The sequence below is a fragment of the Meleagris gallopavo genome, chromosome 13, assembly GCF_905368555.1.
Source record: "Meleagris gallopavo chromosome 13, MGAL_WU_HG_1.1, whole genome shotgun sequence".
NCBI classification, from domain to species: Eukaryota; Metazoa; Chordata; class Aves; order Galliformes; family Phasianidae; genus Meleagris; species Meleagris gallopavo.
Genome location: NC_139416.1, coordinates 7,431,435 through 7,459,044, shown reverse-complemented (window position 1 = coordinate 7,459,044; position 27,610 = coordinate 7,431,435). Strand labels below are relative to the sequence as shown.

The following is a 27,610-nucleotide window of genomic DNA, read 5'->3' as shown; positions in this document are numbered from 1 at the left end:
ATAAACCACTTCCTTAACTAATTCCCCAAACCTGGCAGAAATCCAGAAACAAATCCAACTCTCCTCCTTCATGGACTGGTTTCAAGCTTGAGTAATGAAGTCATGCCTGATTTATAGAGACAGGCAGCTCTGAACATGAAGAAAAGTTGCATTGGTTTACCTAAAGACACTTTAGACAATTTAGAAAATCAGCTTCTGCAAACTCTCATGTGTCTACTTATTCCAGCCCAGGTTCACATGAGCCTAATTCATGAGAATGAGTAATTTATGTGTGATTTCTCCTACAAAAAATGTGGTACCACATAACAAATCCATAGCAGCTGCCATAAATAAACATAACTTTGTCAATTAGATCCTGCACTTGAGCTAATTGAGAGAGCTTTATTTAATTGGGTGAAGTGCTGCAGGCTTTCAGGGCTTGAGGTAGCATCTCAGCACCGCACTGGTTTTGCATGGTTGTTGTGCAAAAAGGCCGACAGCAGGGCTGATTTGGGTGCATTTGTGCTTCCCCCACCTCTGACGATTTTTCCCCCAACCTCCATACCTACTGTGCTGCCTCTTCAGTCTTCTAACAGTCACTTGGAGGTTGTGAGTTGTTTCCAGGTAACTGATTATGGCTATAAATAACCTTCATATAAAAAGGAGCTCATTGTAGCGGGCAGTGCTGAGGGAGGCAGTGCTTTAACTGAGATGGACGGAAAGAAAAACGACGCTAAGCTTTTTGGAAGCACAGTGCTTTTCTCACAAACCAGATGCAGGGCAGCGCTCACTGCACAAGAGCTCTCTGTACGATCTGCAGAATCCAGCTCTCTGTTTGCCTCAGGAGCTGAACGGCGATTCTGTCTTTTGGATATGTGAAACAAAAAAGGGGGGGAGGAAAAAAGAAAAAGACTTTAATGGCTTATATACAAAACACACTTTTATCCTGATCGGTTTGATTTCATATCAGTGCTTTTGATTTATACAAGGTGATTTTTTCCATTCTCATCATGTGTCCTCTTCAGTCACAGATTTAATTAAGATTAGGAAAATGAAAAGGTACTGAAAATTAGTCCGATTTTTGAGACAACATCTGTAACAATTATTCATTCAGGACAAGCCAGAAAAGATTATGCATGTAATACATTCTGAGGAGACTGAATATATACCCTACAGTAATTTCTAATTTATGGAATACAAAGTAATTTTATGCTAGACAAGTGTCCACTGCGATTAATAATTCATTTTTGTGGAATCTCACAGCCCCCTTTTCTGGGCTCAGTTTATGGAAGATGCAAGTCTGCAGGAGTCCTTGGACCAGCTGGCTGAGACACACTCATTTACAGAATGCCTTTCACCTTCCTTCCTAATAGAAACTCCTAACCACAGTTTGAATATCAGCATTTACCTCCACATCATCTATTGTTTTCTCTACCAGATATAAGCATCACAGTAAGAAGAGAGCAACAGGAAAAAGCAGACGATTTTTTTTCCAAGCAACACTGCACCTCACCACTGTCTGAGAATGTAGCTGGACGCAGGCTTTGTTGGGGAAGCAAGCTCAGCCAAAGCAAGTGCCTCGTAATTTAGGAATCCCTGTCACAAGCTCCATGTAACCAGCCTCAGGAACAAAGCATTATCTTCTGATAGTGGGTGGTAAGACAAGGCAGCAATGCTCTCACTTGAAGTATTGCTCCAATCAGTAAGGCTTCGTACAGTCATACTTCTGCTCAGAAGGGTTACTTCCCTTCCTCTCCCTCCCCAGTCATGAAACCATTACACTCACTGATTCAATTTAGATTAGAAAGAATAAAAGATGGTAAATGTTTGCATCAGTGCCCAATTAGGGCCGCAATAATTCCACGTTGTAATTCATTTTTATGTGGTTTTCAGTAAAGGGGGGAGAGCAGGGATCCAATAACCATTCAGTAAAACTGTCCTTTTCAAATCTTTCTTTCAGACACCCAGTTGGTGGCACAGCCTCTCCCTCCCTGGCAGGATTTCAGGGTGTTGGTGTTGCCAGAGCTGGTGCCAAGTTTGGGGGGGCTCTGAGTGGGAGAGGAACATGCTGAGGCTGCATCCTACAGCATCACCAGGTGGCAATGGAACAGGGGAGGAAGCTTTGTCCCTAGCACTTGGAAGTCAAAGCTACTTAATACAAAATCAAGCACAGCCATGAATAAGAACAGGAAAGCCAACACAAATTCATACTGAAAGAAGAAGCTGAAGAAAAACGCTCAGAAAACAAACTAGAGCAGTGAATAAACCATAAGGTACCGTGTTCTTGTGCCAACACAGCCCCTTCTGCCACTGCCATAGGCCTTCCCCTCTGCTTTCAGAAACACATCCCAGGCTCCTACCAAATTTTGTACATGGGTGCACATGTGTTTGTCTGCACTAGTGCTGGCAACAGATATTCTTATTCATCCTCTGTCCTCATTTGTATTGGAGCAACCTCCCCTGGAGTATGCTGTTCACACAAAAACTTCCATCTCTGTCCACATGGAACTGCTACTCAAAAACAGCAGTCCTCTACTGCTTGGGTAAACATGTCTACAAACAGACTAGTTGAAAAGGTCACATAGCATGATCAAAGCCAAGAAGGAAGACTTTGGGTGTAAACTAATTGAAAAATTGAAGATCAAAACTTAAAATTCAGTGTCCTTTGAAGTTTAACAAGAGTATGGCAATTAACTGTACTGATCGTTCTGTTGAAGGCCTAAGATAATAACTGATGTATATGCTCAAGTGAGTATACAGATACATATAAAAACATGACAGAGAAGTAAAATACAAAGGTGAGAAGAAAAATATAAATTTATACAGCTTTTAAAAATGTTTTTGAAAATTTTATCTTGCAAAGTCTACGTCTATTAGACATCAAATTACTCAGAAGCACTTGCAGGAATTCTTTTATCTGGCCCTCCTTCCACACCCATAACAGAACATAAAATGGAATTAAAATTTACATCACACATTTGAGATATTGAGTAATCCAGTTGCAAGCCCACAAGTGAATCACGAAGCACATCCCAAACCACTTGACAGTTGACTAAAAAAACCCTAACCTCCAGCCAACACAGATTTGTTAGCATGGGTTTTTAAGCACGATGATACCACATGTGCATTACTAGCAGGTCAGACACATTTAAATCCTTTTAAAAGTACCAAACTGAAATATCCCCAGGAAAAATTACTATTTCATCAGAACACACTGCTTAACTGTACATTTAAATCTGAAAAAATCAAGGTCTTATGGTATAATTTCACAAACGCACTCAGCAAACTGCAACGCAGGGAAATGCTCACATTCACCGTGGGCCAAACAGAACAGACCTCTGCTCTGGACAGCACTGCTGCGTTCTTCTAGGAAGGGGTTGCACTCAGAAGTAATTTAAGAATTCATATTTTCTTCTTCATCCAGAATGCCCGGGAATAACTTTCAAGACTTGAACTACAAAGCTTTGCAATCTACCAAGAACTGCTCAGTTGGAGAGGCCCTTTGAAGACTGAGTCCACCTACCTGATCTCTTCAGGGCTAAGCAAAAGTTAAATCTTAGTGCTGAAGGCATTGTCCAAAGGTCTCTTGAATGCTGACAGGCACAGGCCATCCATCACCTGGATTATCTTATTTAAGAACTGCCCCAAGAGAAATCTTATAAACAAATAACAGTTTTACTTCAACTTAATCTAATATCTAAGCAGTCTGAAGACATACGTTAATGGATGACAGCTGGTTATTCCAGAGTTCACTAGTAGCAGCCGCATATGAAAGATGGCAACCTACACAAAAACAAGTCTGCAACTCTGAGAAGATTATTTCTCTGTATTGAAGGGGCATGCAGTGCAGAATCCCCCCATGGCAATATTTATAAATACACTGTTGTTAATACTGCAGAAGAAATGTTCCATCTTCAGATACACCAGTTTGTTAGGATAACAGGGGTTCTTGTACTCTCAAGAGAAAGACAAGTAAGCCTCTGAAAAAATCTGGACAGAGAACAACAATTTTTTTATGAGCAATGGATGAGCAAAAGAAAAGGTACAAGCAGAACCTATAGGCTAAGGCTATCTTCTGAGTAACCTTAAGAGTCTTTTATGTTTCTGCTAAAAGTGGAAATATAATTACAAAAAGCTATTCACAAGTATTTACAAGAGTTAAGAGTCAAGACTGATGTTCACAGACTTTTGTATTTGCTTCTCATGCACATTTGCCTGACAATTTGTTTGCAGTGAACAGATCGATCTGTTGTAGTATTTTGTACACAGAAGGAGACAGATTACGAGAGCAAGTGACAGGGCAGCTCAATAAGGACACTAATCAAGAGAAGACAATCTCATCAGTGGCCAGATTTATTTTTTAACACTTTTGAGAGATGGAGTTCATACCTATTCTTGAAGGGACAGATCCCGAGCTTGCTGAAAGCTCGAGCTATGTAAGCAGAGAGATCCATCTCTTGTTCAACATTTTGACCTGCAATTTCTCCAGGCTCCCATGTTGCTCAGTAATCCTTGACAGCTAAAACACCTGACAGATTCCAGTTCTGAATCTGACACGAACTTATCAGCACTGAACAAAGGAAGCTGGTATACAGCTCAAGTGTTGGCATACTCCAGACATCCCAAAACATTTCATTTCCTACGTCTACCCTGAATAATATTGCCTTATAGACAGCCAGACTTCTTGGATAGGAAATTTACTGGAAATTTAATTTTTTTAATGACAGAGCCAAGGATTGCAGATATATTAAATTCCACTTCTTCTTCCCCCGAGAAGGACTCTTCAATTGCTGGAAAATTAACACTGTGCTTAGTATCACAAATTCAACAAGAATGTCACACAATGGAACACTCCCCAAGAAGGCTACCACTCTGTTTCAGTTTTTAATCTCTTAAGAATATACTCTTCATTTCTCCTGGACAAGTTGAAACCACTTTTGCTTCCAGACAAAATTGCTGCTATTTCTGGGAAACACACAGTTCCAAGGTGCTGTTCTTCATGGTGCCTTCCCTTGATGCAGCTACATTTCCCACTGTCTACAAGCAGTGCTCCAAAGCCTTTCCTGTCTAGGACAGGCACATCATGTCCTGTCAGCTCCAAGCATCACCCAGGCCTAACTGCAGAGCACAAGAAACTGAAGCACCACGTGAACTTCAACAAGCTGACAGGTCATTTCCCCCCCATTTCATTTTCCCTTAAACTGCTGTCACACAGCTCCACTGGGACTTGCTCAGTGCTCTGAGTTCAAATTGGTTCTTGGTCACGTTCTATGAAACCATCTCACTTGCACTTCTCACATTTTACTGTCAATGCCATCCATGTTTCTGGATTAGTCACGACATAAATGCCATTTCCTTTTGCAATGATCGTTTTTCTGTTCATCAAATTTCACGGCTGAAGGTTTTTTTTGTGGCATACTGCTCCAAGATGCCCCTTTTTTTTCTTTTTTTCTTTTTTTAAGCTTTGTGACCATATGTGTATGCCCAATACAAACAGCTTTTCTCAGGTTTTTCAAACCTCTCCTCCTGTACACATTTTCCATACTTAGCCTATGGTCTCAAACGAAATATCTCTCAGCATTCTAGTTAAATGTAATATTTGGTCATCCTCTGAATAAGTCCTTTGATGTGTCTCTGGTTTTTATTTTGGCTTACAGCCCAGATTCAGAGCAAAGCAATCTACCACAGCAAAAGCAACAGGAAAAAGGGAAAAGTATTTAGTGGAAGTGACAGCCCAAGCATCTGTACCCATGATCTATTTAGTACTTTAGAAGTTTCAGATGCAGCTCTCCTGGGGCAGACCAGGAGGCTGTCAGCACACCTCCAGGAAGCAGACAGAATATGGACAAAAGTATAGGGACATTTTTCACAAACTATACTAACATGCTGCATTCTAAGACAATGGTTTATGGTAGTTTTTGATAACTTAAAAAAAGTAATCTTGATAGCATGTTCGTAATATATTTAACAAACCTATGAAGAAGAGAGCAATACAATATTAACAGGAAAAAAGTATATTACAATCAGATAAAGGACATAGGACAGATGGCACATAAAACAACAAAGCACATCACCCGAAGGATGAAAGCATAAGGGAATGAAGGCTCCAGCCCCTGGCGAGATTTATAACATAGCCACGCACAAGATTTCATGAGAAAAAGCAGAAATCTCTTAATTCTGAATGACACACCTATCTCAAAAAAAAAAAAAAAAAAGTGCATGTTTTTACAGTATCATCTATACTAGATAGCAGAGGAAAAACGCGGAGCAGAGCTATTAAAAGCTTCCTTAGAACCACTGTAAATAACCATTTTCACTTTTGGCTTAAAATTTCTCTAGCTCTTCTATCAAAAAGTGATTTATCTTCTTTCATTTTTCATATTATCTGAAAATAGGTTATTCCCACTAGCACTGCTCTAAGAAACATTTGTCACAGCTGTGAGAGGACATAGCCTGGCTAATTTCTGGTTTCAGAAACCAAGACAAATTGCCTTTCTCACCCAGCAAGCATCCCTTAACATCAGTCAAGCTCCTTCTTTTGAATTAAAACAGCATTTCAAAATATGACAGATACATTCACTCTGCTTTTCTATTCATTGCTGATGTTTATAACATCAGAACTTGTTTAGGATATACGTATCACTGTGTTTATTAATATCAATGATGCAAAGATGTAGACAGATAACTAAAATAACCAGTACTGTCAAATATTGGAGTGGGAGGGGCAGAGCAGTACCTAGTCAACTTGTAAATACATCCAAATAATAAACATTTAGAAACATAAGATACAAATATTAAATTAAGGCAAGGATAGAGACCTTATTATTTACAAGAAATCTGCTAATTGTTTTCTAAAGCTGGAAAATGCTTGGTAATTTGAGTGCCAAACCAGCACTGAAAAACAGAAATCTTGGTAGTAAGAAGTGGTCAAAACTCAACCTAGTACTAATTGCTCATGACCATCCAGCAGAACTTCATTTGTAACACCAGTAGAACAGAAATTATAATGCTAGTTCAATAACCTGAAAGAACTTTGCTACTAAAAGTCTGAATCATTTCTTTAATATTAAACAGTACATTTACTCTATAAATGATGAACCAGTATTTCAGCAGAATGCACAGTGTTAGCCAGCCAAGACTTTTCCTTATTAAAAAAGAACAGAAATGACTGTGAACTGAATTCCACAGTCCTTTCTCCTACAAAGCTCTCTTTGAGGTCAATGAGAATTTGGCTATTAAAGGATGCTGAACTCTGACTTCTGGAATCAGACAGCACAAATCATATTTGGTTTTGGAAATAACCTTCCCTCCTAGGTCTGGAAAGACTTCAAAATAGAACAACCTTTTTCTATTATCCTTCCCTGAAGTTCAAAATACCTGAAAGGTTACAACTTAGAACAGTTTGGCAAGTCATCTCAGCCCCCTCATTCACTTACCTTTATTGTTTATTACCTACTCATTTATTCTTTTAGTATGTATGAGAAGTAACAAAGACCATGAATCTATTTAATCTAGAGAGAGTGAAGAAGCATTTATCATTAAGCACATCAAGCACAGTAAAAAGGAATATGTCAATATGTTTAATGTGCTTTTCCAAACTAGAGAGACTGTTGGTGATGATGAACAAGGAGGGAATGCAAACCAAATACCTTGCTTTTATCATTCAAGTAACGTCTAAAACGAAAGTGAGAAAAACTCAAAGGAAACAAGCAAACAGAAGCCAGAAACAGCACACAACAGATACAGTGGTGGTATTCTGACAGAGGTCTGTATTCACATAAAAAAAAAAGAATGTTTATAATTTTTCTGCTACATTTCAGTGCAGATTAAACACAATACCATAGAGATTGTTACCTGTATGATGGAAGACAGAAAGTGGCTGACTTAAACTTTCCAAAATTCCAGACAACCGTATCTCACTATATTTGCAGTATTCCGTTTAATAGCAATATAGGAATGATGCAGTTGACACAGACTTTCTGTGGTTCCTGTAGCTGACAAGACCAGTTCACATTCAAGGCAACCTTGGCCACAACTTCCCAACACTACTTCCATGTTTTTTTTTCACTGTCAGCACCCCTTGGATAGCCTCAAGGACACAATTACATGCTGCTCAACACACGAAGGGCAAGAGTAAACAGAAATGATTCTGAGAGCATTTTACAAGATAAAGATCTCATACATTGAGTAAATCCCACTAACCTCAATAAAACCCAGGAGACATGGGGACAGATTATTTTTAAACAGAAAGAAACAGGAGCTGAAGCCAACTGGCTGTGTTAGGAGGTTTTGAGAAGGAAGTATTAAATATATTGCCTGAGAAGAAAGGCAGTATCAACAGGTTTGAGGATGATCCATACTCATCATACGATTGTGCCATGCCATTGAACATACACTGAACGTACTGAGTATACTTACTGGGCTTTCATAGGACTCTAAATTCATGTTTCACTTTTACAAATAGCACATTCAAAAACATTCTTCTGAAACTCCGCTCGTTTCAACTTCCTTTGCCTACTGAGTTTCAAAGTCTGTTAAAATAGCAGACTCAATAATATTGTTGCATAGTTATCAATCTTCATTGAGTGACCACAACAATATTCAAACAACTGTAAATTCATTGTTCAAAAACATTAAATTTACCTCAGATCATCAAACAACCATTCTATTTTTATATTCAACTTGTGCTTTTTTTCTGCCCGTATATTTTAGTTTTAAGTCAGTCTCTTGCTTTACATCTAATTTTATAGCTTTGGGAAAGTTTTTTGTGTTCTCAAACTGCTTCCATTCCACTCAAAATAATATATTTTACTTAGTATGACATGATAGAGCAATTTAACAACTCATTCTCTTCAAATAGTTAGTTATAGGTGATTAATCTTAGTCCTATTAGTTCTGAAGTGTCCCTGAGCTCTCCAGTCAGTCCTTTCTAGACACCTAAACTAGGGTTGGGAATACATGAAATAAATGCCTGAAATGAGATAAAGACTGGCTAGAACACATTACACTTTAATCAAATCTGAGTAGTTCGCTTTGGGGTTAGAGAAAGATTAAGTACAAAGTCACAGCGGTCTGATGTCTTGCCTGGAGATCCCTTCTGAGCCATCGGATCAGGACTGGAAGTGCTGCAGTGAAAAGTCAGTCACGTTACAGCAAAAAAACGGACATAGTTTGTGCCCATGTGCTATTTCCGCTCATGGAGATGCAATTTCCCTGAGGCTCCCATTGCCTTCCCAGTCTGCTCTGGTACATACATCGTAGCAAGTCTCCAACTTGCTTTGTTCAGCTTCCTTCAGTGATTCTCTGCCAAGTTATTACCATCTCTCACATTTCTACACAAACGTGCCATTTTCAGGGATGTAAAAGGCTTCCATGTTCTTTCAAATACAATGGTCCACCAAGAGTGACCATCTTTGCCCCTCTCTTCTTTCCTCAATGTCCTTTCGTCCATAACTAGCCCACTGCTTTCACATTAGGAAATTCCTTTAGAAGATATGATAGACTCAGCCTTGGTGTCATTCCCATAACAAACATATTACACTTTGATTATCTTCATTCAGATTGTTTCATTTGACCTTGACACATTCGGACAGGCACGCACGGCATCAATCCAGTCCCATTAGAGCGCTCCGCTGTGCCCGCAGCCCCAGTGGGAGTACAGCAGGCAGCCAGGCTGCAGAACATGACTCCTCCAACAGAGCCACAGGCAGAACTTTTTAAGAAGAGGAAAGACTTCACCTCAAGCACTGACAGAGTCAAAAGCAAATTAGTATATTTTTTCTTTTTTTCTTTTTTTTTTTTTTTTTAAGATGTATTGATGACCTTTGCTCTCTTAGACCATTTAAGTCCTTGAGCAAAAATACTTTACAGTATATATAAGAATAGTATCACTTAGCACTTACTGGGATAACTACTGCATGGAAAATATCAGGAGAATATAAATCATCATGATTTACACTCATGCAATGAGTTGTAATGCTTTGAAAAATGACAATGAAATGAACAGTGAATACATATTTTTTTCTGAAAGAAAAGTATAAATAAACTGTTTTGTCCTGACAGCATCCTCCAGATGTTGAAGATAAAAAGTTGTTTTTTGTTTCCTGTCAATCAGAGAAAGTAGATTTGTCTTTTAAATTTGTGTAATCTGTAATAATAGGAGTATATATATGAAACAAGGTTAACTCAAGACCCCAGTTCCTTCTCAAGAGAGCAGGAAAACACGCACACCAAATGCAATATGTACACATTCCAAACAGATGTTACCCAGAATAGAATCTATTGTAATGTCCATTCTATTTCCTGAAATAAAGCCATCTTTGTATGTTTTTATATGATCATGATTTGCCTGGCTTTGTATGTTTTTATATGATCATGATTTGCCTGGCTTTCTCTTAAATACAGACCCGAGTTCTTACCTATTAAAGTGCACCCCTTTACAGCTCTTTAGCAATCTGCATCTCTACAGCAGATTGCAGTAGGGAAAGCAGGCTCCTGCTTCCATCCTCAATAGGAAAAAATATTATAACTTTTTTCCTCTTATAACACTTGTGTACCATATTTTCTTTTTAAGTTGCATTGAATCATCCCAAGGCTTGACATCAGCTGAAAGGTTTAGAGGTGAGATTGAGGCTTAACAGCGGGTGTGCAGCCCAGTTTTACCTTTTCAGCAATAAAATGTTAAGTACCGTGCTATACAATCACTACACTGCTTTCCTTATTGCCACCCAGTAGGGACATATTAATGGCAGCAAGAAGAGGTGAATGCTACAGCAACAAGCCACAGAGAATGTATCATTTGTGATTGCCCTTCCAGGATCTTTTCAAAACCCAAAGGTGGGCACCAAGCTCTCTCTCATTCATTTGCATAACAGTCTTCCAACATTTGTGAATGTTTAACATAGGCAAAAAATATCTCAAATAATATACTGTATTATCTATTTATTATTGCACTACCTAAGTTTTGGGAAAAGATGACAAAAACTAAAAACTAAACACAAACACCAAAAAGTCCTGCAAAATTTCTCACAGACAACATTTTCCTCCTCAAATTCTCTAATTGCAATTTTTCAACATCAGTAAACCAATACCTTGCATTTGTAGCCTCCAAGTCATCCTAGAGATCCACAGATCTGTCCAACTGGATTTCAACTGGATCACCTATATGAACATAAGAGAAATAGATTGCTTTACTGTGAGTATTTCACAAGAGATATAACAGCACTCTCTGCTTGCTGTCAGGGAAAGTTTCATCTGCTCCAAACTCTCATAGCCGTTAGTGAAGTTCTGCCTCATTTAGGTCACTTCTGAACACAGGAAAGAATTGGATTTGTTACTCAGCTTCATGTTTTCCTTGCCAACAGGGTGTATAACATAGCTGCTGGGGAAAAAGTATTTTTGAGGTATTGCACATATTCCAGTGGAAGATTATTTGGGACAGCTCTTCAGCCTCATGCCTCAATAAGGGGATAAGAGGGATGGCAAAAACTGTTCTCGCTTTCTAAAGTCAGAGAGACAGCAGAGCTCACCAAGATTTTACTTCAAATTACTTCCCTAAGACTCCCTCTTAGTGACAACTGAAACAAAGGAAAGGAACTTGAAAAAGAAACTTGATGATCACAAGTAATCAGGCATCTCAAGGAAGATGCTCAATGTGAGATATACGCCTACTAAAATAACCTCTTTCCCTCCCTTCCTCTACCAGTGCACGCTCTAAGCTTTACTCTTCCATTACGATGTTTACCAAACACAACCTGGGAGATACCAAGGCCACACTTTGTCACAGCAAGGCAAAGCAGAGCCAGTGTGTCTGCCAGAGCATCCTCTGCTGGTGTGGTGCTGAGCCTGCATCCCTGCCTGGTGGAGCTGTGTGCCCCTGGCAGCCCCCACAGCCTCATTCCAGGGTTCTGTAAAAAGTACAGGGCTCCCAGAACTAAGCACTGGAAAGCAGCAAGTACCAATGACTGGGTGCCCAGCTGCACTGCCTAACACACTTCCTCATGCTATTCAGGATATATGCAATTTAAAGACTATTTGTTGAATGCTGAATATACTTTAAAATGATACTACTCATATATTATGTAAATATATTGTCAGTCAACTCAACATAAACTTTTGAATAAACACTGCCTGAGTAAGGTCATTTAAGCTTTTGTTGACTGTTATTTTGAGCACCAAGCTGTAACACTGCTGCTCTGGGCTTGCCATCATTTTCTGCTCCTTTTCTAGTCACTTCTGTAAAGATTACTTTATTGACTATGAGCAAGTAGTAACCTTCACTTTAATAACCAATGACAAGTACAAAGAACACATATCATATGTCTCAGGTATGAGTAATTCTGTATGTTCATATAGCACACCTTCCTGTACAGGTTAGGAAAAGCACAGGAGCCACCCAAGCAGCTCTGAACAAAACTCCTGTAGTATCAACAGGACGGGGCTGTCTGCTGAGCAAAAGTAGCTGAAGGGTTCTTTGAGCAGCTCGAAAAGCAATGCTGCAGCCGTGCTCTGAGGTGCAGCAATGGGCCAGAAACTGCTGCAAGAAGTCTGCCTGCTGGCAGCCTGTGGGAGGAGGGCCTCTGGGACAGCTGGTCCTAAATACACAGATATTCACAGGCAAACAAGTGCTGACTGCATCAAACAGTGGTTGTCGTCTCATCCCTAGAAAGGATAGGGTGGGATTACCAAACCTTTTGCTATCCTCACTGGAAGAAAACCCAGCAAACACGTGGTGCTTCAGAAATTATTATTACATTTATATTAACTATGGTTGACATATGAAAATTCAAGAAGAAACCTAACAGACAACGAAAGTACTGCTGTACAGCACATAGCACATTAGACTTTGTTCTTCATAAAGATTATTTGCACATCTAATTACACATGAAAATAAATTTCATCGGAATCAATGACGCTTTACGTGGCTCAGTTGCTCAAAGAGCTAGGCTTACTGGGAAAGCAGGAAGGGGACTAAAATGGGAGCACTCAAAATTCAGAAGTATTAATCTTTGGCAAGAATGGTGTGGGTGCTTAGGAATCTGATTTTGGAAACCTATTTGTCTCTTGGTATCTACCATGCTGAGCTATTTTTTAAAATAGAAACATGTCAGCTTGATGTTTTTGACAATGCTACTCTTAGACTCCCTTCAGTGCCTTATCCCTCTTTGTCCTTTTAGAAACTTAACGAGACTATAATCCAAGGAGAGAACAGAGACTTTGGCAACAAATAAAATATTCACAAACTATTATGACAACAATGTATAAAACCAGCTAACTACCCCAGGACTGTCAGGCAAGGAGCCTATAAATCATGCAAGCATCTTGCCACATCTGTTAACAGACATGAAAAGTAATAGAGTGCACACAAAAAATAGCAGATTCTTATAGGACTGTAAAAGAAAATGTATTATTTTCACCACCAGATTCTCTCAGTTTTATGATTTTAATACAAGTTAAATTATTTTAGACCGAAAATCTATTAATCTCAAGTCTTGCCAAAAAAAAAAAAAGTTTATCAGCAGGATCATAAAGGTGCATCTGCTTGGTTGAATATTCCTTATGTCTGCAGCAACTAAACACCCTCAGACTGTGCAGCTCCACAGGGAATCTCCTCAATGTTCTGTCTGCTGAGTATCACCTGTAAGTCAGTCCTGAATAACCATCATGTCCCAGCCTACGTCTTGCAGCAAGTCTCCTGTACACAGAATGCTCTTTGTTCCCTAAAAACAACAGGGCAGACTTCAAAACCCGCCTTTTCCCAAGGTCTACTGATGCCAGCCACGGGCTCCCAGCAGTTCCCAAAAAACCTGGCTCCCAGGAGCATCCCTGTCTGGTGCAGGAGAGCACTGCAGCCCCAGCCACCTCGTGCAGTGCTTCCACGTGGCAGAGCTGATAGCGCACACCCTGAGTCTGCACAGGGAAAGAAACAGTGCTGAGCTTACAGTTCTGTAAGCAGGCTTTCCCTTCTCCCATTTCATAGATATATTAGGATCCAAGAAATTATACTTGCAAGCACTGATGAAATAACTTAAACGTTATTCTTTTGAGGTGAAAACTAAAAAATAGTAAAATAGCTTTTTCTCAAACAGTTCCTACAGTATGATCTGCCATACAAAACCACCCCATCAGCAATGGAAAAAATTGCAACCACGCTCCTTTCAGGACCCAGTTTTAGTGCAGAGAACAAGGCACGGTACACATATATCAAAAAGTCAACACGTTATAGCTGAGTGGACTACACATGTGGTGACCCCTAGCTTTTATGTTATAAATAACAAAACCCAATAACATACTACATGATTAATTAAAAATACATTGTCCACAATGAAGAAAAACCAACAACACTCTACAGTCTATTAAACGAAATGATGATTCTGACTGTAATTGCTTTATAGACCACTGAATTAGAAAGTGGAGTAAAAAGACTTATCACAGATGATATTTGAGATCATTAGTGAAACTCACTAATTAAGGAGTTTTATCTCAGGAGGCTGAGGCTATTTCTGTATTTACACACACATCTATTTTCTCCTAAATTATTAAGGTCACCAACCCCAACTCCACCCTCACATAAACCTCCCTGAAACATTTTATGTGCTCCTGACCAACTTAATGAGATGAATGTAATCCTCTGCAGTCTCAATGTGGGAAAGCATATGGCTGTGTCTTAACTCCACATGGGACAAATTCTCAGCTGAAACACATCACATTGATGGAGCTTCAGCACTCACCTCAGTGGGAGTTAAATACCTGTTCAGTAGATTGCTGAATGAGGTTATTGAAATAATTAATTAAAAAAAAAAAAAAAAGTTCCTGAAGCTGTCAAGCAGCATTAACAACAAAGAAATTAATATTTCTAAGTGGAATTTCATTGTAATGATTTTTATGTAACGTGAACATTCAACACTACATGTAAATGTTACTGTACAGAACAGCACTTTTCAGTCTAAGGTAACACAGCACTGCCTAAAAGATCATTAATAGTCCTTGTGGATGTGTAGACATTTAGTCGGTGATCTAATTTGTAGCCGAAACCTTTTAGGACAACATAAAACTGGTGTCAGGGAAGTACATTACTTAATTAAGGAGTAATCTAAATCAAACCAGGAGGAGTATATTTGATTCATTCTAATTGTTTATAGACACTATTTATATCTTGCCTGGGAGAATGATGGGATTTTACAGGAGTAGCAATAAAAGGACTTTCAGGTTTCTAACTTTCCCTTAAAGTCATTTTCTAATAATTTACCATCTACTTCCAGTTTCTCCTGACAAGAACTGAGACAATTTTTATGTCCACTTTTGCCCATGTTGACATGAGTCACCCTCATTAGGTGCCACAGAAAGGTCCTCACCATTTGTGAACAATAGGACACAACAGTTTCACCTCAGTTTTCACCAGCTGGTCTGTACAAAGTGCTCACATGAATCAAAGATGTCTTTTCTTAAGGACACACTGACATGGCATCTTTTTCAGTTGGCTGCAATGTACTCCACCTTATTTGCTTTATTTGCCCAGCCTTTTAGACCATAAGTTCCTTGTTACCAAATTTTCATTTATTCGGTCTTTTCAAATCGCATGGAAAAATGGGGCCCAACCTGTTTGTGATCACAGTGTAGAAGTTAAATAAACCATAACAGCAGCCAAAGTGCATTACAAACTGGAGTTATCTTCTATATATTTCATATTGTGAAATACAAAAATATGTTAGAATATATTTAGAAAATATAAATAATCATATCATGAAATACAGAAATATGCTGATCTATTTTGCCAGAAACTGCCCTTAGGTTTTGCATTTATAGAGAACCTGTCACTGTGGTGTCCCCGGGTAACACTGAGGCTTTCATGCCTAGACCTGAAATATGTAATGATTTCCACTGACTTCTGTCACTGTTCCAGATTGCTTCTAGGATCCTGCTTCTGAACATTAATGTGTTTGGTTATCAGTTCAAATGACATAAGACTGTCAGTGTCTATTGAAGCTTTAGATCTCACCAGGAAGAATTCACTATCTCTCTTGTATTTCCTGTGCAATATGAAACCTCTCCTTATTCACAGCTTTTCACCACAGTCATCAAAAAGTTTATTCCTATTATAGACTAGACCAAGGGTATCTAAAAAGACACTGCAGGCACTACATTATATACAGTACGAATCCCGTTTGACATACTTATTTCTAGTTCATCATACGTTGCTAGTGGATAGCTTACAGCTTCTTTCTCTAATGTTCAGTTTCTGGAGGCAAACAAATTTCTGCCTTAGGCACCTACTGAACAAGCAGCAGATCCAGCACATCGCTATCTGCCAGTAACTATTCCAGATCCAGCATGCTGATACAGATTCTGTCAAAGCCACCCAAGGTCAAGATTCTCTTCTTTTTTACAGTGAGTTTTGGTTTTTATTTTGTTATCTGTTTTATATTTGCTTTTTTTTTTTTTTTTTTTTTTAATCCTTTAAGCTACATTAGTAATGGGGAACATGGTAAACTTTAGGAGGTGTGAATTAAACCAAGCAACTGTAACTTTAAGCTGCACCATAGCTGCTCCTACTGCTCAAGTCTCAGTGGCATCAGTACAGCCTCCTCCGTGGCTTTCGTGGAAGGGAAATGATGCACAAGACCTAGGACTGCTTCTTTAGAAATGTGCTTGAGAGTCCACCTTCTCTTCCAGGAAGATGACTTTTTCAAGTAAATTACAGCAGAGGTAGGAAAACTCATATTGCTTTCTGCTATAGTGATAGATTGAGGAAGGAAGTGCTACTCCTCTGTTGGCAGGGGTTAGCACCTGGGTTAGGTTCTTCATTCATGGGCACAACGGGGCCTTACATGGTGATGATTTCCCAAATTCCCTCTTTACATTCCTTGCTGGGCTGGAGATGGTCCTTCATCACAGAGGCCTGAAGCAAGGGGAACTAGCATCATTCTGCTCCATCCCACTCAGCAGTATTTAGGAAGCTTGCAGTTAGCATTTACCTCCAAATGATGTTTTTTGCTTTTTCCCCCTCTGCAGATAGGCACATTTGGCTTCTATTTAGACAGAAATCGGAGCACTACTTTACAGGGAAATTGGGCTATTGCCAGTTGTGGGCTGGTAAGTGTGCATTAAGGTTGCAGAGAAAATTTAAGGACGTTATCATCCATTATCTGATCACAGTATATGTCTGAACAGTATATATGCTCATGCAAACTACTGGCAAATACATTCCAGTTCAATATGAGCCAGTATTTCCCCATTTAGGCTATATATTTGCCATGTTTGAGCAAACACACTTAATATAACTACATCTTTACATGTAGTTACTTTACTGGCTCTTTCCTCCAAGAGGTAATCTATGACACAGCAGCAGAAAAGATGCAGGGTGTGAAGCCACTGCTGCACAGTCCTAGAACAGCTTAACCACTGGGCATCATCTTTCTAAATCATCCACTTGTGGTACTTGCTGATGCTCTCACAGGCATTTGTACAATCACATGATAAAGATTTTGGGTTCTTTCACAACTCATTTTACCTTTATTTCAATCTTGACTTTTTAACAAAACTTTAGAAACTAACAGCAATGGAGCCCACTTCCACGTACTCCTCATTCCTCCTAAGCTAAGGTCTTCTGAAGGCATGATATAACAGTTTTGGATCAGAAATTATTCTGATCATTGGCCACTTGTACATTTACACAAGCAACACATACTGACATTTTCCTAATTTTACTTTTAATCAGTTTCCACTTTTCCTGTAGCAGATAATGTTCTCTTTTCCTTCAGATCCTCAAAACACATTTTAACTGGCTTCCCTCCCTACAGGGTTTTTAAGAAGTGCAAATTGCAAATACATTATTATGTCTGGCCATTGCCAGTCATCGATCAGCACTGATTTAGCAAGTATGAAGCAAACTTGGCACAACTTAGCATCTCTTCAAGAGGCAAAGGTCATAATTTCAATTATAATCTTCATTATTTACTACAATTAAATGAATTTATTAATAATGCCAAAGCTCAAGTTGTTTAACATAACTAATTAAGCAAGTAACAGATTGTTCTATCTGTTGGCAAAACACTGCTTCTCAGGCTTCTGGTGTTTTACGTTTCAGTTCACTGTTTCTACAGACTTGTAGGAAGCGCAAGAAAAGTGGGGCAATTGCAGAGCCCAGCAGCCTCTGAAACATCTGTCAGTGGAAGCAGGAACACAGTACAGGATGCGGGCATGTACCTCAAGCTGAGGTAGTATTTTTCTTTTCCACAAATGAAAAAAGAGAACACAATTTGCTCTCTGCATAATGACAAACCACGGATTTTAAGATGCCCATCGTCTGATAGGAAACAGCAAGGAAAACAAAAAGTCTGGTACAGAAGAGATAGAAATGCAATCTCTGCTGCCTTCTCCTATTATTTTTGGCACAAAGCTGTTTCAGTTCATAGCCCCCAAAGGCATCTAATTCACTATGATTTCAAATATACCTATAGTATTTATAGCAGGAGAGACAAATCACATTGTTGTTTTGCTATTTTGGATCACTTAGAATAGATAGGAAAACCTATCTACCCTTGATGCTGAATTACTTCCTAAGGCCCCAAAACTGTGCTGAAACCAGTGCAAAGAGGCCAGACCTGCCCTCCTCCCCACTCTGCCCTAGGGGACACCAGGGAGACGAGACATCCCCGTGTGCCCGCAGCATAGCAGTGTGGGGAAAGCGCAGCTGAGAGCACAGGGAAGAGCTGGGGGCAGCTGCTCCTTGTGGCTCAGCTCCAGCCAGCCTGGCACATTTGGGCAAGCTGAGCAAGCCCACCACAGCTGCCTGCCCCCTGGACAGGGGGAACTGGCAGAGCTGCTGGCAGGAAACACTGCTTGCTGAATAGTGCAACAAAGTACTCCGCGTAAGGCTTTTAGAAATGCTAGCCCAGGTTTAGAAAACAGACTGCAAGGTCTTCAGGCCAGGGACCATCTGTCTGTTCTGTATTTAGCAAGGGGAAGTGGGGGTCTTACTTTTTCTTTGATTTATTAGGCACTGCTGCAATAAAGTGGGGTAAGAAAACAGAAGGATGCTACTTTCAGTAATTGAAACAGGCAGAACAAAATAGATGAAAACTGCAGGGGGAGGGACAGAGCAAAGACTAGAACCCAGCATGGGCACTGCTGTATGAAGCGCATTGTAATTTCCCCCCCCAAAACTACTTTTGCTAGTGCACTACTGCTTCTACACCCTAGCCACAGACAAGCATCCACGCATCCTTCAGAACTGCACTACACTTTGATGTATTTTCTTCTTTTATGCATGAAGAGTGAGGAGCGTGGGGGGGGGGGGGAAATAACAGTAATGCCTTCCCCTCCTTATAAACAGGCATTTAAATAAAAACATCAACTGTCAAACAAAAAACGTTGCTTCTGTTAGGAATATCTTCTTGCAGCTGCTTGTTTCCCAGGCAACTTTGTTCATGCAGTTGGAAAGAGCTGTGCTAGGACTTAAGACTCCACAAGGATTACCATAGTCTATTAGGACAGCACACTGGAAGAAAATCCTAGATTTAGAAGCCACTAAACACAACTACAATGACAAACTTCATAGAATCGTTTCAGTTGGAAGGGACCCTTAAAGACCATCTCCCTTGCAATAAACAGGGACACGTACAGCTCAATCAAGTGCTAAGAGTCCAACCTGACTTTGGGGATCTCCAAGGACAGGGCACCCACGGCCTCTCTGAACAGACTGTTCCTGTGCCTCACCAATCGTACTGTAAATATATATATATATAAACACACACATATATATATATGTGTATTTATATATATTTTTTCTTATCTCCAAACTAAATTTACTCTCTTTTAGTTTGAAATTTGGGAATACTTAATTCTAAACCTGATGTTTCTTGGTACAAGAACCTTGACTACCCCCCCCTTTTCTTTTTTTTTTTTTTTTTTCTTTTTTTGGCTCAATTTCATCTGAATTTCTACAGGCTCTAGTTTGTCAGAGGATGGTAAAACTTCTGCTGGCACAGAAAGCAATTGCATTCAAAACACATCCATCCTCATGCAAATTTACGCATCAAATCCATCAACTCAAGTCCTGCTCTATACCTTGCCTATAATAAATAGTTGAATTATTTGGGAGATCAAGAAAGTTAGAAATGAATAACTCAAGTTAGAAAAATCATTAAGTTCTAATTAGAACAGAGTTTTGCATAGTCTGCATTGGAGTTGGTACTCTTTCACTGATATGGCTCTGAATGTTTCATATATCATAGCTATGTCTTACCTACTAATTAAGTAAATATAATTCTAAGAACTGTCTACAACATATGTTTCCCCAAAGCATCCTTTGGATTTCTAAATGGAGACATTGTTCCATTTTGCTGAATCTGGGAATCTTATAGGGTCCTAAACACCCAAAGACCTGAGTGAAAAGCATCCAGTACATTACACTTCTGAAGACTTGTGCTGATAGTTCTTATTCCTACCAACCCTCGAGCCCCTACAAACAAATATTCCAAACCATTCTCTTGCCTTTCTGAGATTTGTAAGAGGTCCCTCCTTCTTTTGAAGGTTACTGACTTCTTCCCTCTCAGGAACATTTTCTACCAGCTCATGGCTGAAAGACTCAGACAGACATTTTAACCCCCATTCACCTTCTTCTGCAGAGAAGAGCAGAGAACCAAAAATAGCTGGAAGGGTACCAAAGTAAGAGTGATTGTATGATCCATTTTATCCTTTCTGAATATCACAATAGGCTCCCTGGACAGAGAGCAGGAACAAAGGGCAGCTGTAGACAGCATCTCGTCTTCCAGCTTTCACCCATCCCCCGAAAACTGTGACAGGATACCACCACTAAATAAAAGGCATTGCGCCGCCAGTACTTTGCCTGAGGAATGCACACAGACTCTACATAGTGCAGGATGGAACTGGATGCAACAGAATAGCCTCAAAAACTATCCAAAATCAATTATAAAACAAACAAAAAAAGATCCTACCATGTCCTAAGTCGTACCTCACTGCATACCAGCTATCTCCATTAGTGATTCACAGCCTTATATCCTCCTTTTACTTATGCAAATCTAGTACAGTGTATAGAATCCTTCAGCCATTATTTCAATAAACTTCTACTGTTCATCGCAAGACTGAAGCCTTCCCCTGTTCACACTGTAAACCACAGCAATGCCCCTTTACCTGCTCATTCTACTTGACCCAGAAAGTGAGAAGCCACTACGCAGCCTGGCTTTGGAGTGAAGGAGTAGGTCGTAATATTCCAGGAGCACATTTTGGAGCAGCTGAGTGGCTCCTCAGTGGTCATTTGCCTTCGGGTTAAGAAGTGGATTAGGGTTGAGGCTACAGCTGTATGTATCTCACAGATCTGAGTGACAGTACAGGTTCAGAAAGGCTCAGGAAAAGATTTTGGAAAAGTTCCAGCATTAAATGGAAGGTTAGTAACACCTGGCTTTTATTACTTGCTAATGTTTAAAATTTACAAGCCTTTTTAAGCTGAGGAGAATCATAACCATACTGAAAACTACAGGTCCCTTGTGCTTTTTCTCAAAAGAACAAGATAATCACAAATAAATAATAGCAAGAGTGTAAACTTTTGTTTTCATGCTTACTAATTGAGCAGAATACTGCCATTACAATATGTAACAGCTGGATTAACAAAGGAAAATAATTAAAATATTTACTTTCCTTGCAAAAACTTCACAGCCACAAAACCTTACCACAATTCCACATTTTTATTTTTCATGAATTGATTTGAAAAGAACCACTGACCTACTATCATTTTCTTCCACATAAAAAGGGAACTAAAGAAACCTACAAAAGTATTACATTGCTTTAGTTTATGTAACCATTATATAAGATTACATCACTGGATCATATTCTATGCCTGTAATAAACGTAGGGGCAATAGGTTTATTCAGAAAGTTGCCCTGGCATTTTCACTGCTCACCAAAAAAAAAATGGCTCGAGTTACACAGCTGTTTAGATCTCCCTGCTCTCACACAAATCAGTGTAACTGCATTTGTACAAATATTATGAGGTTCTTCTGCTACAAAGCACTTGAGATAGGAAGATGTTTGTTGTCCTTCCCTAAAAGTAAGAAAAATACAAACAAAATAAATCAGATTGTACAGTTTCCATTTTGGTTTCTATTCACATGGTAGGGTATGAGATTGCAAAGCGATGGAAAGCATTGAAATTTCATTTAAGCAGGATCCATTTCTCTCACTTAATGAACTTTGAAGCTTTATTTGTCAGAGATTTGCACTTTATCAAACGTGAATGAATATGGTAGCTGCAATCTAGCCCTTCACTTAGAAAAGTGACCTGAAATTGGAAAAAAAATAAATTTAAAGAACACAGCAACTCGATTGCCCAGAAAGCAAAAGTTCAGCTATACTTAACAACAGATGCAGTATAAGTTCAAAGCCCTACTCTTGGTGCTGAGCTGCAGGAATTAGAGCTGTCAGACCCTGAGTGCCTCAAGCAGCAGCTCTGATGTGCAGCCGTGGATCAGGATGCTGGGAAAATTGCTGCGAAGAAGCAGCTGTGAGAAGCTTTCCTGGGACCTCCCCACCTTTGTGCAGGAGGTGCTGTTAAAGCTCAGTTCCTGAACTTTAAAGTATATTATGTCTTAGGTCATTTTGTAATTAGTCAAATAAATATGCTTTTACCATGATGCTCCTGGGCAGAAACTCATAAATGGACTCATTATCTTTACACAGGTATGATGATACATGGGTTATTATTTTCACCTATTCCTGTTTTATAATATACACCTGAGACTCTTCAAAAATAGTAAGAAATGAGTGATAAATGTTAATTAATATATGTAAGAGAAGATGTACTCAGCTCACCATACTAAACAGAAACGCATGTAGGATATTTGAAACACTAATCTACAAAGCCTAAGCCACTTGTGTTGGCATTTGCTATAGTAAGGTCAGCCCCAGAATTCTGCAGTAATGCTGGAATTTCAAACATTCCTGAAGAATGACCACTCAAGTATTCTGTAGCCTTCGAGTGCAAATGTTGTACACTACTGTAATTCGTATCTGTTCTAGTTTGATCATTCATTTTGGGTTAAAGTTTGACAGATCTAAATTAATCATTATTTTCTTTACTTACACTGTTACTTCACCACTTGTGCAGGCTGTACCAAGGTAAAACAAAACTCTCCTCCATGCAATTTATAACAAAATTACAGACATACTCTGGTTATTTATTTCCCCCAGTATTTGAAATGGACCTGTTAAGATGTTGGTTTCCAGGTGTAGGGAGAAATAAATAAAACAAAATAGATGGAAGAGCATTCCTTTGACCCAGGCTGTCCAGAGCAGACTCCTGTCTGGCTGAAGGCACATCTCTCCTGCTTGCCACCTCGCATGCAGTGTTCTGTAAATTGGTTCAAGGGAAGTTCTAAAAAAGGAGCGGACATTAAATGTCAGTTAACTGACAGCTAGCAAATGGCCCAGATCTTCCTTCAGTTAATATGAAAACTGTCAAAGTAGGCAAGAGGAAAGATCAACTTCTATTTATTGATGGCAAGAAACTGGAGGAGGTAGAAAACGAAGGAATTAATTGGCTACTATCTGATGTGTGAGGCGGTTTCTTCAATTTGTTCTAAGTTATCAGTGTAAGACAGGTAAAATCACTGCATGTTGCTCACAGAAACTATGGGATTAATAAGTATCTTTCATTCACGTTATTTCATGCGTCACTAGGAGCGGTACTGGAAGGAATAAAGCCAAGATGCCAATTATTCACCAGATTTCCTAGTTGTTGGGTTTTTGATGCTTGATTTTTTTTTTTTGTTTGTTTGCTTATTTTAAAACTAATCTATTTTATTTATGTAATCCATTTTAAAAGCAGACTCTAGGGGCTATAGGACAGACAAACGAGCAATTTCTTTTCCCCAGATGTGGCTGGTCAAGAGTAATGGCACTACAACAAGATGGAAATCAGCCAGCTTCTCTGCTTCAAACGCATCAAAAACATTTGAGGCCATTTTAATCTTGTCTGAACGATCAAACAGTTAATTCAATTTGAGCAAGGCTTCTGATACAACACAGATAACATTCTCAGCTAGCATGGATTTATATAGTTTCAGTGCAGTGGTTTTGCTGCAGCTGAAGTCTAAATTCAGCATGCTTAGTAGCAGAAGAGAAAATTCAAATGCTGTTTCCAGCTAGCTGTCTTGGAGGACCTGAAATGATAGAAAATCAATTCATCCCTGGGCAAAACCCGCTCTTGTAAGCTGCCATCCTGTTTTGTTTCAAGTGAAAATAATATTGATGTTGATAACACCCACTAGGTTGACATAATCTAATAGTCAGTTTGTTGCTAGTCAGAAATGTCACCTTAGCAAATAAAATGCCTTAAACCACCAACTGGCAAAACCATAACAAACTGCTGGAGACCATTAATTCAAATTTAAGGCCTAGCATTACAGTTTGACAAGTCCAGCATGCTGAGGAAAAGCACTACAAATACAGTACCTTCATTCCAATACTTCATCTTGTCTAATTCTGTGTGTGTATATATACATACATACCTACATATATATATATATATATATATCAAGTTATTTACTCTTCTGCTAATAAACACTGTCTAGGCCTTAGCACACCACCTATTCAGAACTGTGGGTTTCACTAAGAGTTTTTTTTCTTACAAATATATGAGCTTACATATCCACACAGTAATTTATATAAATGTATTATATAAGTGATATAAAAACATATTTTCCTAGATACAATTTTCTAAATCGTTCCTGCATGAAAAGAATGAGTCATAAGAGAGCATAATTCTGAAGCCAAAGACAGGTGCTGCCCAGGACTGTAGACAGGTGGGAGGAAGCTGAGGACACACGATGAAGCTTCTCTGCCCCAGGCAGCTAAGTGGAGCCTGGAGAAGCCACTGCCCTTGAAGAAGGCTGCCCCGGAGCAACTCCAGCACTCCAACAGCTTCCTGTCCTGGGAAGTTCCACTGAGGCTGGACCAGCTTACCTTAATGCTCTGAACAAGTCAGGACTCGATGCGTGCTCAGGCATACCTGAGCTGAATGGACACCTTTAGTCATCGACAACCATCTCAATCCAGTTTTAGACCATCACTACATCTCTGTTGAACCCCTGGGATACGACCTGCAGTCTGCTCAGCTTCATGGCTACTGTGCATACACACTGGCCTAATAAATTATCTGGGTCAGTCGCTGCGTGCACTGGGACTTCCACAGCAAATGCTCATTTTCCTATCCTTGTTTGTTATAACTAACCAACTCTAATTCATATAGCTTTACCTGGTTATCATTCACAACTGAAGCTGATGGTGACAAAAATGGTTAGGCTAGTATGAGCACACAGTTACACAAACAGCCAGGAGCTACCTTAACAATGTCAGAACATCAGCTGCACAGGAAGCATTCATGTAACAGGGCACACGAGGCTGCTGGGTGTGTATCAGCTTCTGTTATATACAAATATCTATATAAATAAATACATACACCAAAAAGCATAGGTGAAAATTGGATTTTTGGGGGGTTCAATATCACCACACGTACACTTTACAAAGCTATTCCAGTTGAGATATGGCAAAAGGGAATTAAAGCTAAACTGACACTAAAATGGACCAAGTGAAGTTTAGTCCATTACAAAACCACACACACAAGAAAAATTAACTTGGAGTTTAGTCAGGATAACTCTGTGGTGTCCCACCTAATTCCTGCAAAAAGATACAATTGCTTCACCAGCAACTGTTATGATCTATTAAAAACCAGAGCCTGCAATTTAGGGAAAAAAATTGAACCATATTATGAATTGAATATGTCAGTAGTAGAACAACAGAATGAAAGTTCCCTGAGGGGGAAAAAAAAAAAAATAGAGAGAGAGAGAGAAAGAAAGAAATAACTAGAAACAGTCAGTGATCACAATGACAATCCTGAGAAGCCAGTATTTTTCTTTGTTTTACTTTACTTGGGGTTAAAGCTAAAAGTAACAGCTTGCTTCCTCCATAGCAGAACTGTAACTTCTCAATTAAGCATCAGGTTCACTAGTAATTTTGTTGAAGCACTACTCCAAGTATCATCAGCACACTGTTCATTCTCATGATTGCTGTGAACAGCAAAAATTATTTGATAAACAGACACTCCTGAAGCGCTGTTGCATTTAGTTAGCAAATGAAATTACATTCAGCAAAGTATTTATACCTTTAGCTGTGCCCTTAAGTCAGCAGTTTGCAGGGTTAGAGGCATGTTTCAAATAAATCCTTGTAATCCAGCAGTTTGCACAGAGTAATCATATTGCATTTTCTTCAAACACAGTGATAAAGTGTCGTAGCAGACCTTATCTGTGCAAGAATCACCACAGGTGCAGAGGGAGGAAACTTCAGAGGACTGATGGGGTTACTTGCACAATAAAGTGATACAAGTTAATTATTTTTATATGGAAATATGAAGTCTTGCAATGGATACAACAGCAATGGATAAAGTGTTTCAATAATGCAACATTGAAAAGCACAAACTACACAACTGCTGCATGGCAGCCACTCTACCATATAGAGTACAGGTTAAGTAGTTGTTCCTATCCAACCAAGTATCGTTGGATACTTAGTTTCCTTTATACACACCAACCAAGTCAATTGATTAACTTCCTTGAGCTACCTGCATTGCATTCCTATTGCTCTGCACAATAGGCTGAAGCAGTCATTACATATTAGTAGATCCCAACTGCCACACTCACAGCACCTCAGCAGTTCCTCTGCTCACCTGTGTGAACCTCTGAACAGATCACAGCTGCACAGCCTACAAGCTACAGGTTCCAAGCAATTGTACTGAAGTCTTTCAAGTTACGCAGGTAGAAAACCCTGGTTTTAAAGAACAACACAGGAGCATCTTAAAAACTTACTGCTGTTGCATTCTTTGCAACTATTTCTTTCAGGATGTCCCCCCCTCTACCCTCCCCCCTCAAAAAATGAAGCCACTGAAGGTATTTCTTAGATAGTTTGATCCAGGAGAATCATAGGAAAAAGTTCCAGAATTAAGACAGTGTTTAGAAAGAGGCAACTACACACTTCCCTTGGCAAGGCTTGGAAACACTTCGCATAAGTTGTCAACTCCACCCGTACTATATACCAACACTTAGAAGAAATCATACTGAACAATATGAAATAGATCTATTGGATATTAATTAAGGACAACAACAGCAAAACAAACAAACAAAAAAAAGACAAAACCAAAACCACAACTTTTCTAATCACTTCTCTACATATCATTTCATGAAAAGTTAGCCACAATACACAAATGCAGTCAGGCTCTTAGCAAATATTCAGTTGTTCCGAATCCAGCATTTGAAGTCTTCCTCCAGTTGTCTACTCATTAAAGGACAGCAGTTTCATAACAAAAAGCATTTTACACCCTTTAGGCTTCATGTACATCAATTCAGCAGACTTCTTAAACATTTCCCACTTCATTTTCATATTCTACTTTTTACTTTCCAGAAAATCAATATATGTCAGCCTACTACTTGCATTCAGTTCTTTCCAATAATGGAGGAATGAGTGCTAGAGAGCTAAAATACTTAGACGGACAGAGTTCTTTGTTTTCACAAGTGTAACAATAGCTATATAACTAAGAGCACCTGTAGCAAGAGCTTTCAGCATCAGAC

General features: G+C 39.2%; 1 long non-coding RNA gene across 3 annotated transcripts in view; it reads right to left on the bottom strand.

Moving 5' to 3' along the window:
* Positions 1-27,610, bottom strand: part of LOC109369774 (uncharacterized) — a 187,081-nt gene that overhangs the window by 27,932 nt on the left and 131,539 nt on the right. For 2 of the 3 annotated variants that reach the window (XR_014886120.1, XR_002119234.3), the window contains 2 exons: positions 11,070-11,139; positions 9,761-10,082 (listed from right to left, as the gene is read on the bottom strand). This is a non-coding gene — a long non-coding RNA (uncharacterized LOC109369774). Of the gene's footprint in view, positions 1-9,760; positions 10,083-11,069; positions 11,140-27,610 lie in introns of those variants that run through there. The other variant, XR_014886119.1, reaches the window with a different exon arrangement.